The sequence below is a fragment of the Haliotis rubra genome, unplaced genomic scaffold (assembly GCF_003918875.1).
Source record: "Haliotis rubra isolate DU_JTF1 unplaced genomic scaffold, ASM391887v1 Scf226, whole genome shotgun sequence".
Classification (NCBI taxonomy): domain Eukaryota; kingdom Metazoa; phylum Mollusca; class Gastropoda; order Lepetellida; family Haliotidae; genus Haliotis; species Haliotis rubra.
Window position 1 is genome coordinate 683,430 of NW_025766292.1, and position 13,296 is coordinate 696,725.

The window sequence follows — 13,296 nt, forward strand, 5'->3', positions numbered from 1 at the left end:
GTTCTAGCTTATATACAATTTCTACAGGAATAGTGGGTTATTAAGAAAAAATAGTATGCCCAATATCAAATGACTTACTCTCATGAAATTCGTTCTGCATGAAAACTACTGGTTATGCATTGCATATCGTGCAAAATGCATAGACACGGGTGCAGCACGTGCAGTATATTGTGCATGAAATACAGAATTAACGTTTAAGATATGACATAAAGTCAGAGTTAAGAAATGCTTAACAGAAGATGCCAGTTCCAACTCCGAGTTTAAATGTCTCCACAGAGTAATTAGACCTCAACAACGTAACTTGATGTCTTGACACAACTGTAAAATGATTCGTGTTGTATTGCTGCCATGTGCCATGTCGTGTATGTGGTAGCGTCACAAAACACTTGGCAACACTGTCATGTATGCAGCAAGAAGTGTCATGTCGAGGACCGCGACGCCCCGAGCGCCAAGTCGAGGCTGGTTGCACTCTCGAGAAGGTGTAAATCGAGGAAGTTCATCTGAAGTGAATTACAGCATACGAAAAAGTAAAAATTGTGAAGCAGTAATTAAGCGCATGACGGCATGAGTAGCTATCATATTGGCAGATTCCTTCCCAGCTTCTGTCACTACACGTACGCCTATAGTATGTATCCGTGGAACAGACCAATGGTAGGTATGTCACGCCTCTCGAGGTGTCAACACTCACGGAGGCAGTGGCATATATTTCCATCAACACCAGGGACACCCGCTCTAGCTAGCTATCTGCACCCAATATAAACAACGGGAATAAGTTGTACAAACAATGTACCTCCTTACTCGCAATCACCCCCATGCTGCATGATATGGAAACCAGTGTTAATCCACTCCCAACTCCACCAATATATATATAGTTATATATAATGCATGCAAACATGTTATAAATGTTTCCTGTGGATTACAATTATGAGTTGTTTTAGTAAAGATAGGCTCTGAAATAAAACAAACATATATCTATAGCAATTTATGTTTTTATACATAGTGGTATATTGTTTTTTGCAATGCCCTTTGTGCTTTTGTTTTTGTGCTCGTTTCAGATATTTCTCCGCTTTTCGTTCATTGTCATGTCTCGATTCAGGTCACTTTGAAATACATTATGTATCGAGACTGAAAGTTGTAATTTCCGAGGACAACTTCCAAGTTGTATCATAATCATTGGAAATGAACAATACTGATATTGTGGATTGTCGGTATCTCAATGAAGGTATTGAATGACTAAGGAATAAGCTATTAACAAGGTGTTTCCTATGAGGTTTGAGGGGTGGTGGCGTGAAGATTACAAGTCACGGAAACTACTGATCTGAAACTTACCTCCTTTTACAACCACTGAGACAAGAAATTGAAATTTAATAATTGAGAAAATGTGTATGCTCCAACATCTGTGCCGAGTGTCGGCGTGGGGTGTCAGTGCCGAAACAATGAACGATCGTCTATCAGATTGAGTTAATTATTCACATCCACGTTACGTCTTTTCTCTGCTTGCCAATTGATGTCAGTAGATGAAAACGAGACGGTAGAGGTTTATGTCAATAAATTTTTTTATTGTAATCTGCTTCCAGCCAAGCGTATGACGTTAAGGCGTTGTGCTGTGCCTCGATTTCTGATTTGACGGACAGAACGGCCGACACAAAATGTAAATGACCTTGTTAATTTCATATTTAATACCATCTACGATTCTATACAAATGTATAATTTTTGATAATGAAAAGAGTAGTAATCAGTACAAATGTCGCTCGACAAGTAATAAAAAAGTAAGTCACAGATGACGTGAATATCCATTGTACATTTCACCTGTAACAAAATGAATTTCATCAGCTAGAGTAGTATATTAGCGTTTTTCTACTTGAAACTGCCAAACGTTTGATTTGATTTAGTAAAGATAATAAATACAGGATGATCATAAACACCGTTCGTTACAAAATCTTAATCAACATTTACATTACATTACATTGTGTTTTGCTAAGTTCAATCTGAACAAATATTCGAACATCTGACAAAACGATCGATATGATGTTTAGTTTCACGCTTCATTGACTGTGACTGTCAATGTTTGAAGATGCCATATTCCTGTCAACCACTCGCGCGGTTGCACTCAGTACGAACCTATTTTATAGTTACGATATCAATATTCATAAACAATGTCTACAGTTGAGAGAGCGTAAGTACTGCTTCAAAGTCCATCCAACAACTTGGTCGTTTCATCTACTTGTATCAACACCCATGAAGCGTTTTAACAGCAGACAAATAAACATGCCACTTTCGTAAATAGATTTCTACAACACAGGCAGTTATTCTAGAAGGGCGATGTAGGATTGTCATAGCATATTTTGATATCAAATATTCTTTCCACTAACTATTTTTATTACAAAATAACCAGCGATATTTATCGTCTACTCCTTTTAAACAACAAAGAGCAGCGACCAGGTAAAGTACAGGTAAATATCACCAGATGTCTTTGAAGTCGCCGCCAGGTGAGAAGAGTCATCCCACGTTACCCCATTATCTCCGCTCGGAACTACTTCATCTTAAATATGACTCGGCAAAATTGTTAATTGAAATTATTAGCCAGAGAAGAAGGTTTACGCTTCTTTTGAACTGCCTCTTCACAGCCTAAAATGTTTTTCTCGATAACCATGAGATAATGTGGAAATAGAGGAGGTCATAAATTTCCAAATCTATGTCGATTTTCTTCTTCCAAAGTTTAATCAGTACCATGGTGTTTTAGAATAGAGTACGTTATCAGCAGGGGACGGGGTGAGATGGGCTATAGCCAGCCCGTCCCCCCCAGCAAGGACACAATCCAGCACCCGTAAGGGTACGTTCACAGGGGCGTTATGGGTTGCTGCACTCTTGGTTACACGGTTCCCACACAAAGCTGCTCGTGAAACGGGTGTATTAGCATGCAATTTATTTTGAGGTTTACTCGTTGAACTTTCGTAAGTTCCTTGAACAATTACAGTCGACTCTTCTGATCATGCTGTTATCGGTATGATTTTTTCTCGTCGTAAAATCGCCATATGTCGTGGAGTTACATTGTGCTGAATTTTCAGCTTGACGAAATTTTGTGTTTTGAAGCTGGATTTCTCAAGCGGACGGTCATACCGCCATTTTTCATCTCGTCACACCTCGGCCCAGTTCGTAACCCGACTTCCTGATGCTGGTGCTGCTTCTATGTCTGTCAAGGAAGTCTATGCAGCATATGTTTGAAATTGCAACCATTTAACAAATGTTCAATAATTTTAAGTTTAAATGAAAATGTATCAAAACAAAAAATGGACCATATTCATACGTGAATTATGACTGACGGGCATGGCAGCGTAAACGTAGTGGGGATACATCTGCAGCGTAAACGTAGTGGGGATACATCTGCAGCGTACACTGACTGACTGACTGAGTTTGGTTTTACGCCGCTTTTAGCAATATTCCAGCAACATCACGGCGGGGGACACCAGAAATGGGCTTCACACATTGTGCCCATGTGGGGATTCGAACCCGGGTCTTCGGCGTGACGAGCCAACGCTTTAACCACTAGGCTACCCCACCGCCCCTTCTGCAGCGTAAACGTAGTGGGGATACATCTGCAGCCTCTCCGACTATGTACTGGCACTGCCGCTGACAGTAGTCCCTCGACTCATGTCAACACAGTCAGTATACAGGAACCTACACTAGCAGCTACACGTATGTGCCGTATTTTTAAATGCATAATTCCTTACGATAACATGGTAGAATTCTTCTTTTTGATCCACCGTATCACTTCATTATCACGAACATTTGTTAAAAATATATATTTCTTCAGTATCCAATTGTAAGTTTCATGTTTTATACATGGGTTCTCCCGTTTGCTGCCAGCATACACGCCATGGTGCTATCCACTACTAATGACTGACATTTAGTTAGCACACACACGTGCAGCAATCTCGCTAGAACATCGTGATATGTATGTTTTCTTACAAGGAAATAAATATTTCAACCACGTGTTCAGAGTGGGAACTTTCCCGATGTGCCCACTACAAGTACGGCTACAGAAAGTAATATTGTATCCCAACTTAACAACGAACTTATCATAAGCGTTTCATTTTAAATAACCATCTGACACAATGTAATATAATTATTTTGAAAGATACTACAGGTCAACAGAAAGTATGCACTCAATATATTTCTCCCCAAAGTGCTAAACTATCAAAACGTTACTGACAACAGTCGTCGAAACATATATCATGTCCGTATCAATTACATCACCATCTAATACGCATTTCCTGGTTGTTGGGGTTTTACACACCGCTAAACATGGGTGAACACTGTGATGTGACGGTTTGGTTGTTCCGGGATACCTACAAGTAGGTGCACAACTTTATCATGATAAAACAGTGGGAGTACTGTTTGGGTATATCAGACGTTACCACACTGGTGGAAGTCATGATCACGGGTATATCAGACGTTACCACGTTGGTGGAAGTCATGATTACGGGTATATCAGACGTTGACCACACTGGTGGAAGTCATGATCACGGGTATATGAGACGTTACCACGTTGGTGGAAGTCATGATCACGGGTATATGAGACGTTACCACGTTGGTGGAAGTCATGATCACGGGTATATGAGACGTTACCACGTTGGTGGAAGTCATGATCACGGGTATATGAGACGTTACCACCTTGGTGGAAGTCATGATCACGGGTATATGAGACGTTACCACGTTGGTGGAAGTCATGATCACGGGTATATGAGACGTTACCATGTTGGCGGAAGTCATGACGTCTGATATCTCCGTGATCATGGCTTTCACAAACGTGGTAAGGTCTGATATACCCGTGATCATGACTTCCACTAGTGTGGTAAGGTCTGATATACCCGTGATCATGACTTCCACCAGTGTGGTAACGTCTGATATACCCGTGATCATGACTTCCACTAGTGTGGTAAGGTCTGATATACCCGTGATCATGACTTCCGCCAACATGGTAACGTCTCATATACCCGTGATCATGACTTTCACAAACGTGGTAAGGTCTCATATACCCGTGATCATGACTTCCACCAGTGTGGTAAGGTCTGATATACCCGTGATCATGACTTCCACCAGTGTGGTAAGGTCTGATATACCCGTGATCATGACTTTCACAAACGTGGTAACGTCTCATATACCCGTAATCATGACTTCCACTAGTGTGGTAAGGTCTGATATACCCGTGATCATGACTTCCACAAACGTGGTAACGTCTGATATACCCGTGATCATGACTTTCACAAACGTGGTAACGTCTCACATACCCGTGATCATGACTTCCACTAGTGTGGTAAGGTCTGATATACCCGTGAGCATGACTTCCACCAGTGTGGTAACGTCTGATATACCCGTGATCATGACTTCCACCAGTGACACATGTCACCGTATCCCAATTGCGTAGGTCGATGTTCATGCTGTTAATCACTGGATTGTCTGGTCCAGACTCGATTATTTACAGACCGCCTCCATATAGCTGGAATATTGCTGGGTACGGCGTAAAACTAAATTCACTCACATATTTGCTATCGGTGCAGAATATGTTGACGTCTCTTTACCCCATATCATGGGCTGAACTGTATTTGATTCAGTCTACTTGAATATTCGTACATAAATGCATGATCAGTACATCGTTGATGTGCCTCATCAGATAACAACACGTGCAGTAAGCACCACACGGAGAAGGCCTGTATACTTGGCTCCAAGCCCATGTCATTAGTATATTGCTGGAATACTGTTTCTACGGCAGAGGGTGTAAATGAATGTTGAAGGTCCGGGAGAGAGTTGGATGTTAATGACTTGTCATCACCTGATTAGACGGAAGACAATATAGTGTCGAGGTAGCGCTTATCTATATTGACAGGTTTAATGGGGTAAAAGCTCAGAGTACCGCTCAAGAAATGAAATAGTTACGCAACAATGCCCACCCAATCAATATGATTACGCCAGATTTGCCAAACTTAGGATTTGCTCTTTACTACCAATCGAATGAGGGACAGCTCGAAACGACGTATGTAAACACAGGCGAGAAGTAGTTAGCGACGTCCATCTCAGAAGCGCTCATGATCGCCTGGATATTTGCATAAATCGCGCTATCCGTTCCGCCGCCTAAACATGACAGGGTGGGTGATGCGAAGGAGGAAAAGTAGAGAAATCATGTCAATTTCTGCTAACGACACGAGAACCTGTATCAACATCTTCCTCCCCCGGACAATTGATGTCATTATCGCCGGCAAACTTTGTAAATTACAACAAAAGATTGACATCGTAAATTTTGAAAATTAGAACAGGCTCGATGCTGCCTCTTGTTGCCAGCACTGTGAAATAGATTTGGCGGTGGTATAATACTGTTGTTTCCTGACCAGTGTGACTACCTAGCCTGAACATACTGACAAACGTGCTGCTGCCATGCTTCTTGTATTACATGGAGTTGAAAATGAGTTCGATTTATGATTCGGCAATAGTTTTCTTTCTACGGTCGATTTCCTGGAATTAGCAAACAATATTTTACCAACAGCGACAACAGTGGCACCATGAGCAACCACAGCCTCCCGCAGCAAACACGTAACCAGAAGAAGTCAAACAGGTTTCGCCAAGAGAATAAGAATAAAAACAGATATCACTGTGACAATCTAATTATTGCGATTTATTTGTAGTATTATTCATTGTTAGAGGTGGAAATAGGGAATTTCTTTTCATTTACTTCATTTCTTATTGATAACATAAAAACATGATTAATCTAGATAAATGTGACATAAAGTCGATTTCCCTCATAAATTCATAAGTCACCATATCCAATTTCAATCCGACCTCCCTCGATGGCTTGTCAATTTCAAAACCGACGGAGCGATGTATATTTCAAATACCACCCCTGATATTTCAAAGTCACCCAGTGTACCAACAATGCTATTATACTGAATATTCATAAAGTCTTTTTAAATCTTGAAATACTTTCCAGAGCTGATCTAGCAATATACAAAGATAGTTGTCGATGTAGTGATACACATCATATAAGGTGGCAGTTGAAATCGACATCGTTGACAATATGACACTCAGGTGCTTATGGCATCTGCGACTGATAACTGTTACAGCGAGAGCTTATCATCATTTTCTTCATTCCTCAACAGAATGAGATAAGATTGTAAAATGAATATGTTAACAGATTTACTTACTCAAATCAAATTACCGCGAATAATTCAGGAAGTAACGTTAACAGAACTTGCACTGTAAACCGAAATCTGTATGGAACCTCTTTGACGGGTGTGCTTGCCAAATGGAGAACTTAGGTTGCTGTCGAGTATAAACACACACACGCACCCACGCGCGCGCTGCTGCAATTTTAAAACACTAAAAATTAAAATGAATTAATCGGCTTTACATTCAAATGTTAAGTCTGATGTCAGTGAATGTGATACAAAGCTGTTGATAAATGATATAATAATAATCAGTTATAAATGGTTAAATATGTATTAATGAGCATGCAATCGACGAGATATATTCTACTGTTGGTAACTCGCTTCCATATAGTAATAGCTTCCTGTTTATTATTACACTGAAAAATGCAAAACTCAGCGTGGAACAGACATACGTCTTTTTAGGTTAATTTCACGATTTTTAAAAGCAAACATTGAAACATTCAATATTCATATAAGTAATGATAATATCCATAGAATGATTAATAATTTATTAGAACCTATCGAAATAACTTTACATATTTCTCGGAACACCTCTCCTGATGTTTCAAATTTGTCACAACCATCGGAATTGCAATAATTCTAAATATTGATGAGGATGTTTACACCTCGAGATTCTTAAGGAGCCATTACACTAGATTTATTGATAACATGCAGGTTAGAATTACTGTCGAAGGAACCATATATCCGCATTATAAAGAGCAATTCGCAAATAGTTTTACAAGTATTTCAATGTTTAAAGACATTTGAAAAGCTATTAAAATGACTTAAATAAGTAGCTGTTTAATTTAAGATGTAAACTGCTAAAGTAAATTTGCCTCAGATTCAAGTTAAACTAGAATGTATACCATGCATCGATATAGCAGAAAAATACATAAATATGATAAAAATCATTTTATTACAGTCAGTAACCGTGATTGTGTGTGTGTCAGGTATGAGAGAGAGAGAGAGAGAGAGAGAGAGAGAAGAGAGAGACAGAGACAGAGACAGAGAGAGAGAGGTGTGTGTGTTCTAATTAATATAATGAAACTTACTCGCTTGTACTCTTGCATTTATAATCTCAGTTTTATCATTCCCAATTTGTTCCTATTTTTTAGAAAAATATTTGTAAACACAGACTACATAAAATTGAGCATTAACTCATTACGCTCTATACAATACCCTGGCACTGGACTTTGTCTCACTACTTTATTAAACAGTTAATAATGTTCATACATAAAATCAACACATGTTGCAAACATTCATAACAGAAGATGCTGTATGGAGACAAAGCCCGAGCCTCATCAGCGTGCAGCTCTTTAGATGTTTATTGGTTTAATAATTCACAAGCTGTGGGGATCGCAAGTGCATATGTAGTTATAAATGTACGTTGATATGAATACGACGGTTATTGAACAGAAACTCAAGACAAGCCACAATGGCCGAGCTTCATGAATATTTAACACAAATTGTCACTTTTAACTATATGTTTCTGTCGGTGCTATATACCTGGATAACGATCGGGAATCGCTGTCCTCTCTACCTGCTCATTAGCACGTGCTCACAGAAACACGGTCTGCATAACAGCTTCACGGGATGTCACTTGTGTTTAGAGTATTTAATTTAAAGACTAAATTGAATTTCTCACTTGTCTAATATGCAAATAATGTCTTTTTAAATGTTCGCTATTCTCGGATATGATTATTCCAAAAGAAATGTTTTAATTTTTTACTAAGTTTGATGTGAATTATTTTAAATATTTAATGAAATTAGTGCATTTTCTCTTCCTTAGCAGTTTGTTAATCATGTAAAGTGTTCTTCTTCACCGCAGTGACTCCACACGAAACAGTCCACACAGAGCGATATCTGTCTTCAGAGATATACCAACTTGGAGAAATGTACAATTGCTGTGTGAGGAGAATGGTGTTTTGCTAGGACATCGTTAGTGTGTGAGCGCATTAGGATATGTGCAATGCAATGCCCATATATCGTTCAACAGGAAGCTTATATAACTGGCAAAACCCACGGAACATAATCAACAACTGTGGTGACAGGAAATCGACACCTATAGATTTCAGTTTTGAAATTGACATCTCTTTCTTCAAATGAACAATAAACTAACAGCAAACACTTCGGGACCGTATACCACAATTCAAGTAGGGACATGGCAGCCTTTTAACCAAAGTTTATTGAGTGATATAAACACGACTGCTAATATGAGAATGATTGGTCAGTAACACCACGTGTGTCAATACCAGAGATAAAAGACACAGTTCCTGTACTGCAATAAACATATCCCCCCTCGTCCCGACAGTGACCACCGTAATCAAATCGCCCTTAATCAGCACTGGGAGCGAATTTGGACACTTTCGCTGTGCCCTGACCCATAAACTCAGCAGCCGCCTTAATAACAATCTTCGCTTCATGGGGTGCCTAGATACCCTAATCGAACACGCCTCGCCGCCTAGCCGTTGTTGTTTGTTTCTAGGTGTCTGCTCGCTTTGTATGTTTGGCTGTTGGCTAATACCTCAGTGTAAAGACAACATAATGACAAATGTGTTCATTTACTCCTGGTCTGGGTGTTTCTGCCCGATTGCCCCTTTATAGTCCGTGACTGGCCAGTCCAGTTTTATTGCCAGTTGTACAGTGAGTGGTCAGACCGACCACTGGGTAAAAGGAAATAAATTGGCCTCGTTGACCGCTACCACTGAATGGTCAGTAGATGCGGCGCTTAAAGAATAGTCATGAATGATTCCATTGAAAATGTGCGGCTTTGTAATTATTTTCTTTTATGATTGTAGTAAGCTATTCCTGACAATTTGTTATACCTGACACAATCTAGAAGACTGGGCTCAAGGGCCGCTTGTTACACACAGAGACCGGCACTGGGACGTCGAAACGTTCATATTGATCCTGGCGTAATGTGAGGACTAAGATGGCTGTTACTTGGACACATGTTTGCAATGTAGGCATCACGTCGAGCTGAAGAAATACTGTATTATATACAGAATGTAGGGATTTTGATAGACTAACTCTTAAGACTTTTGTTAGAAACAAGAAACAAATAATTCAATATAAGTCGAAAAAGAGATTCAGAACTTCATTCAATATGGTAATGTCTGCACAATATGACCGTGGGAATGTTCATAATGTGTTCTCATTTTTACTGTGGAAGTGTTTGTAATGTGTTCTCATTTTGACCGTGAAAGTGTTGTAATGTGTTCACATTTTGACTGTGAAAATATTTGTAATGTATTAACATTTTGACCGTGGAAGTGTATCTCATGTATTCACATTTTGACCCTGGAAGTGTCTCTAATGTATTCACATTTTGACCCTGGAAGAGTTTGAAATATATTCACATTTTGACCCTGGAAGTGCTTGTAATGTGTTCACATTTTGACTGTGAAAGTGTTGTAATGCGTTCACATATTGACTGTGAAAGTGTTGTAATGTATTAACATTTTGATTATGGAAGTGTTTGTAATGTGTTCACATTTTGACCGTGGAATTGTTTGTAATGTATTCACGTTATGAACGTGGAAGTGTTTGTAATGTATTAACATTTTGACTATGGAAGTGTTGGTAATGTATTCACATTTTGACTGTGGAAGTGTTTGTAATGTGTTCACATTTTGACTATGGAAGTGTTTGCAATGTATTCACATTTTGACTATGGACGTGTTTGTAATGTGTTCACATTTTGACCGTGGAAGTGTTTGTAATGTATTCACGTTTTGAACGTCGAAGTGTTTGTAATGTATTAACATTTTGACTATGGAAGTGTTTGTAATGTATTCACATTTTGACTGTGGTAGTGTTTGTAATGTGTTCACATTTTGACTGTGAAAGAGTTGTAATGTATTAACATTTTGACTGTGAAAGTGTTGTAATGTGTTAACATTTTGACTGTGGAAGTGTTTGTAATGTGTTCACATTTTGACTGTGAAACTGTTTGTAATGTATTAACATTTTGACTGTGGAACTGTTTGTAATGTATTCACATTTTGAACGTGAAAGTGTTGTAATGTGTTCCCATTTTGACTGTGGAAGTGTTTGTAATGTGTTCACATTTTGGCTGTGTAAAGTGTTTGTAATGTATTAACATATTGACAATGGAAGTGTTGTAATGTATTCACATATTGACTATGAAAGTGTAGTAATGTCTTCACATTTTGACTATGGAAGTGTTTGCAATTTTTCACATTTTGACTGTGTAAAGTGTTGTAATGTGTTCACATTTTGACTGTGAAAGTGTTTGTAATGTATTAACATATTGACAATAGAAGTGTTGTAATGTATTCACATATTGACTATGAAAGTGTTGTAATGTGTGAACATTTTGACTGTGAAAGTGTTTGTAATGTGTTCATATTTTGACTGTGTAAAGTGTTGTAATGTGTTCACATTTTGACTGAAAGTGTTTGTAATGTATTCACATTTTGACTGTGTAAAGTGTTGTAATGTGTTCACATTTTGACCATGAAAGTGTTGTAATGTGTTCGCATTTTGACCGTGGAAGTGTTTGTAATGTGTTCATATTTTGACTGTGTAAAGTGTTGTAATGTGTTCACATTTTGACTGAAAGTGTTTGTAATGTATTCACATTTTGACTGTGTAAAGTGTTGTAATGTGTTCACATTTTGACCATGAAACTGTTGTAATGTGTTCACATTTTGACAATGAAAGTGTTTGTAATGTGTTCACATTTTGACTGTGAAAGTGTTGTAATGTGTTCACATTTTGACTGAAAGTGTTTGTAATGTATTCACATTTTGACTGTGTAAGGTGTAGTAATGTGTTCACATTTTGACTATGGACGTGTTTCTAATGTGTTCACATTTTGACCGTGGAAGTGTTTGTAATGTATTCACGTTTTGAACGTGGAAGTGTTTGTAATGTATTAACATTTTGACTATGGAAGTGTTTGTAATGTATTAACATATTGACAATGGAAGTGTTGTAATGTATTCACATATTGACTATGAAAGTGTTGTAATGTGTTAACATTTTGACTGTGAAAGTGTTTGTAATGTGTTCATATTTTGACTGTGTAAAGTGTTGTAATGTGTTCACATTTTGACCCTGGAAGTGTCTCTAATGTATTCACATTTTGACTGTGTAAAGTGTTGTAATGTGTTCACATTTTGACCATGAAAGTGTTGTAATGTGTTCACATTTTGACCGTGGAAGTGTTTGTAATGTGTTCATATTTTGACTGTGTAAAGTGTTGTAATGTGTTCACATTTTGACTGAAATGTGTTTGTAATGTTTGTAATGTATTCACATTTTGACTGTGTAAAGTGTTGTAATGTGTTCACATTTTGACCATGAAAGTGTTGTAATGTGTTCACATTTTGACTATGAAAGTGTTTGTAATGTGTTCACATTTTGACTGTGAAAGGTGTAGTAATGTGTTCACATTTTGACTATGGACGTGTTTGTAATGTGTTCACATTTTGACCGTGGACGTGTTTGTAATGTATTCACGTTTTGACTGTTTGTAGAACGTGGAAGTGTTTGTAATGTATTCACATTTTGACTATGGAAGTGTTTGTAATGTATTCACATTTTGAACGTGGAAGTGTTTGTAATGTATTCACATTTTGACTATGGAAGTGTTTGCAATGTATTCACATTTTGAACGTGGTAGTGTTTGTAATGTGTTCACATTTTGACTGTGAAAGTGTTGTAATGTATTCACATTTTGACTGTGAAAGTGTTGTAATGTGTTCACATTTTGACTGTGGAAGTGTTTGTAATGTGTTCACATTTTGACTGTGAAACTGTTTGTAATGTATTTACATTTTGACTATGGAAGTGTTTGTAATGTATTCACATATTGACTGTGAAAGTGTTGTAATGTGTTCCCATTTTGACTGTGGAAGTGTTTGTAATGTGTTCATATTTTAACTGTGGAAGTGTTTGTAATGTGTTCACATTTTGACTGTGAAAGTGTTATAATGTATTAACATATTGACAATGGAAGTGTTGTAATGTATTCACATATTGACTATGAAAGTCTTTGTAATGTGTTCACATTTTGACTATGGAAGTGTTTGTAATGTATTCACATTTTGAATGTAAAGTGTTGTAATGT

The 13,296-nt window shown here is 37.9% G+C and overlaps 1 long non-coding RNA gene across 1 annotated transcript; it reads left to right on the plus strand.

The window, feature by feature from the left end:
• Positions 1 to 387: 387 nt before the first annotated feature.
• On the plus strand, positions 388 to 10,531 carry LOC124277711. The gene is made up of 2 exons (XR_006898898.1): positions 388 to 527; positions 9,028 to 10,531. It is a non-coding gene; the product is annotated as an uncharacterized LOC124277711 (long non-coding RNA).
• Positions 10,532 to 13,296: the final 2,765 nt, after the last annotated feature.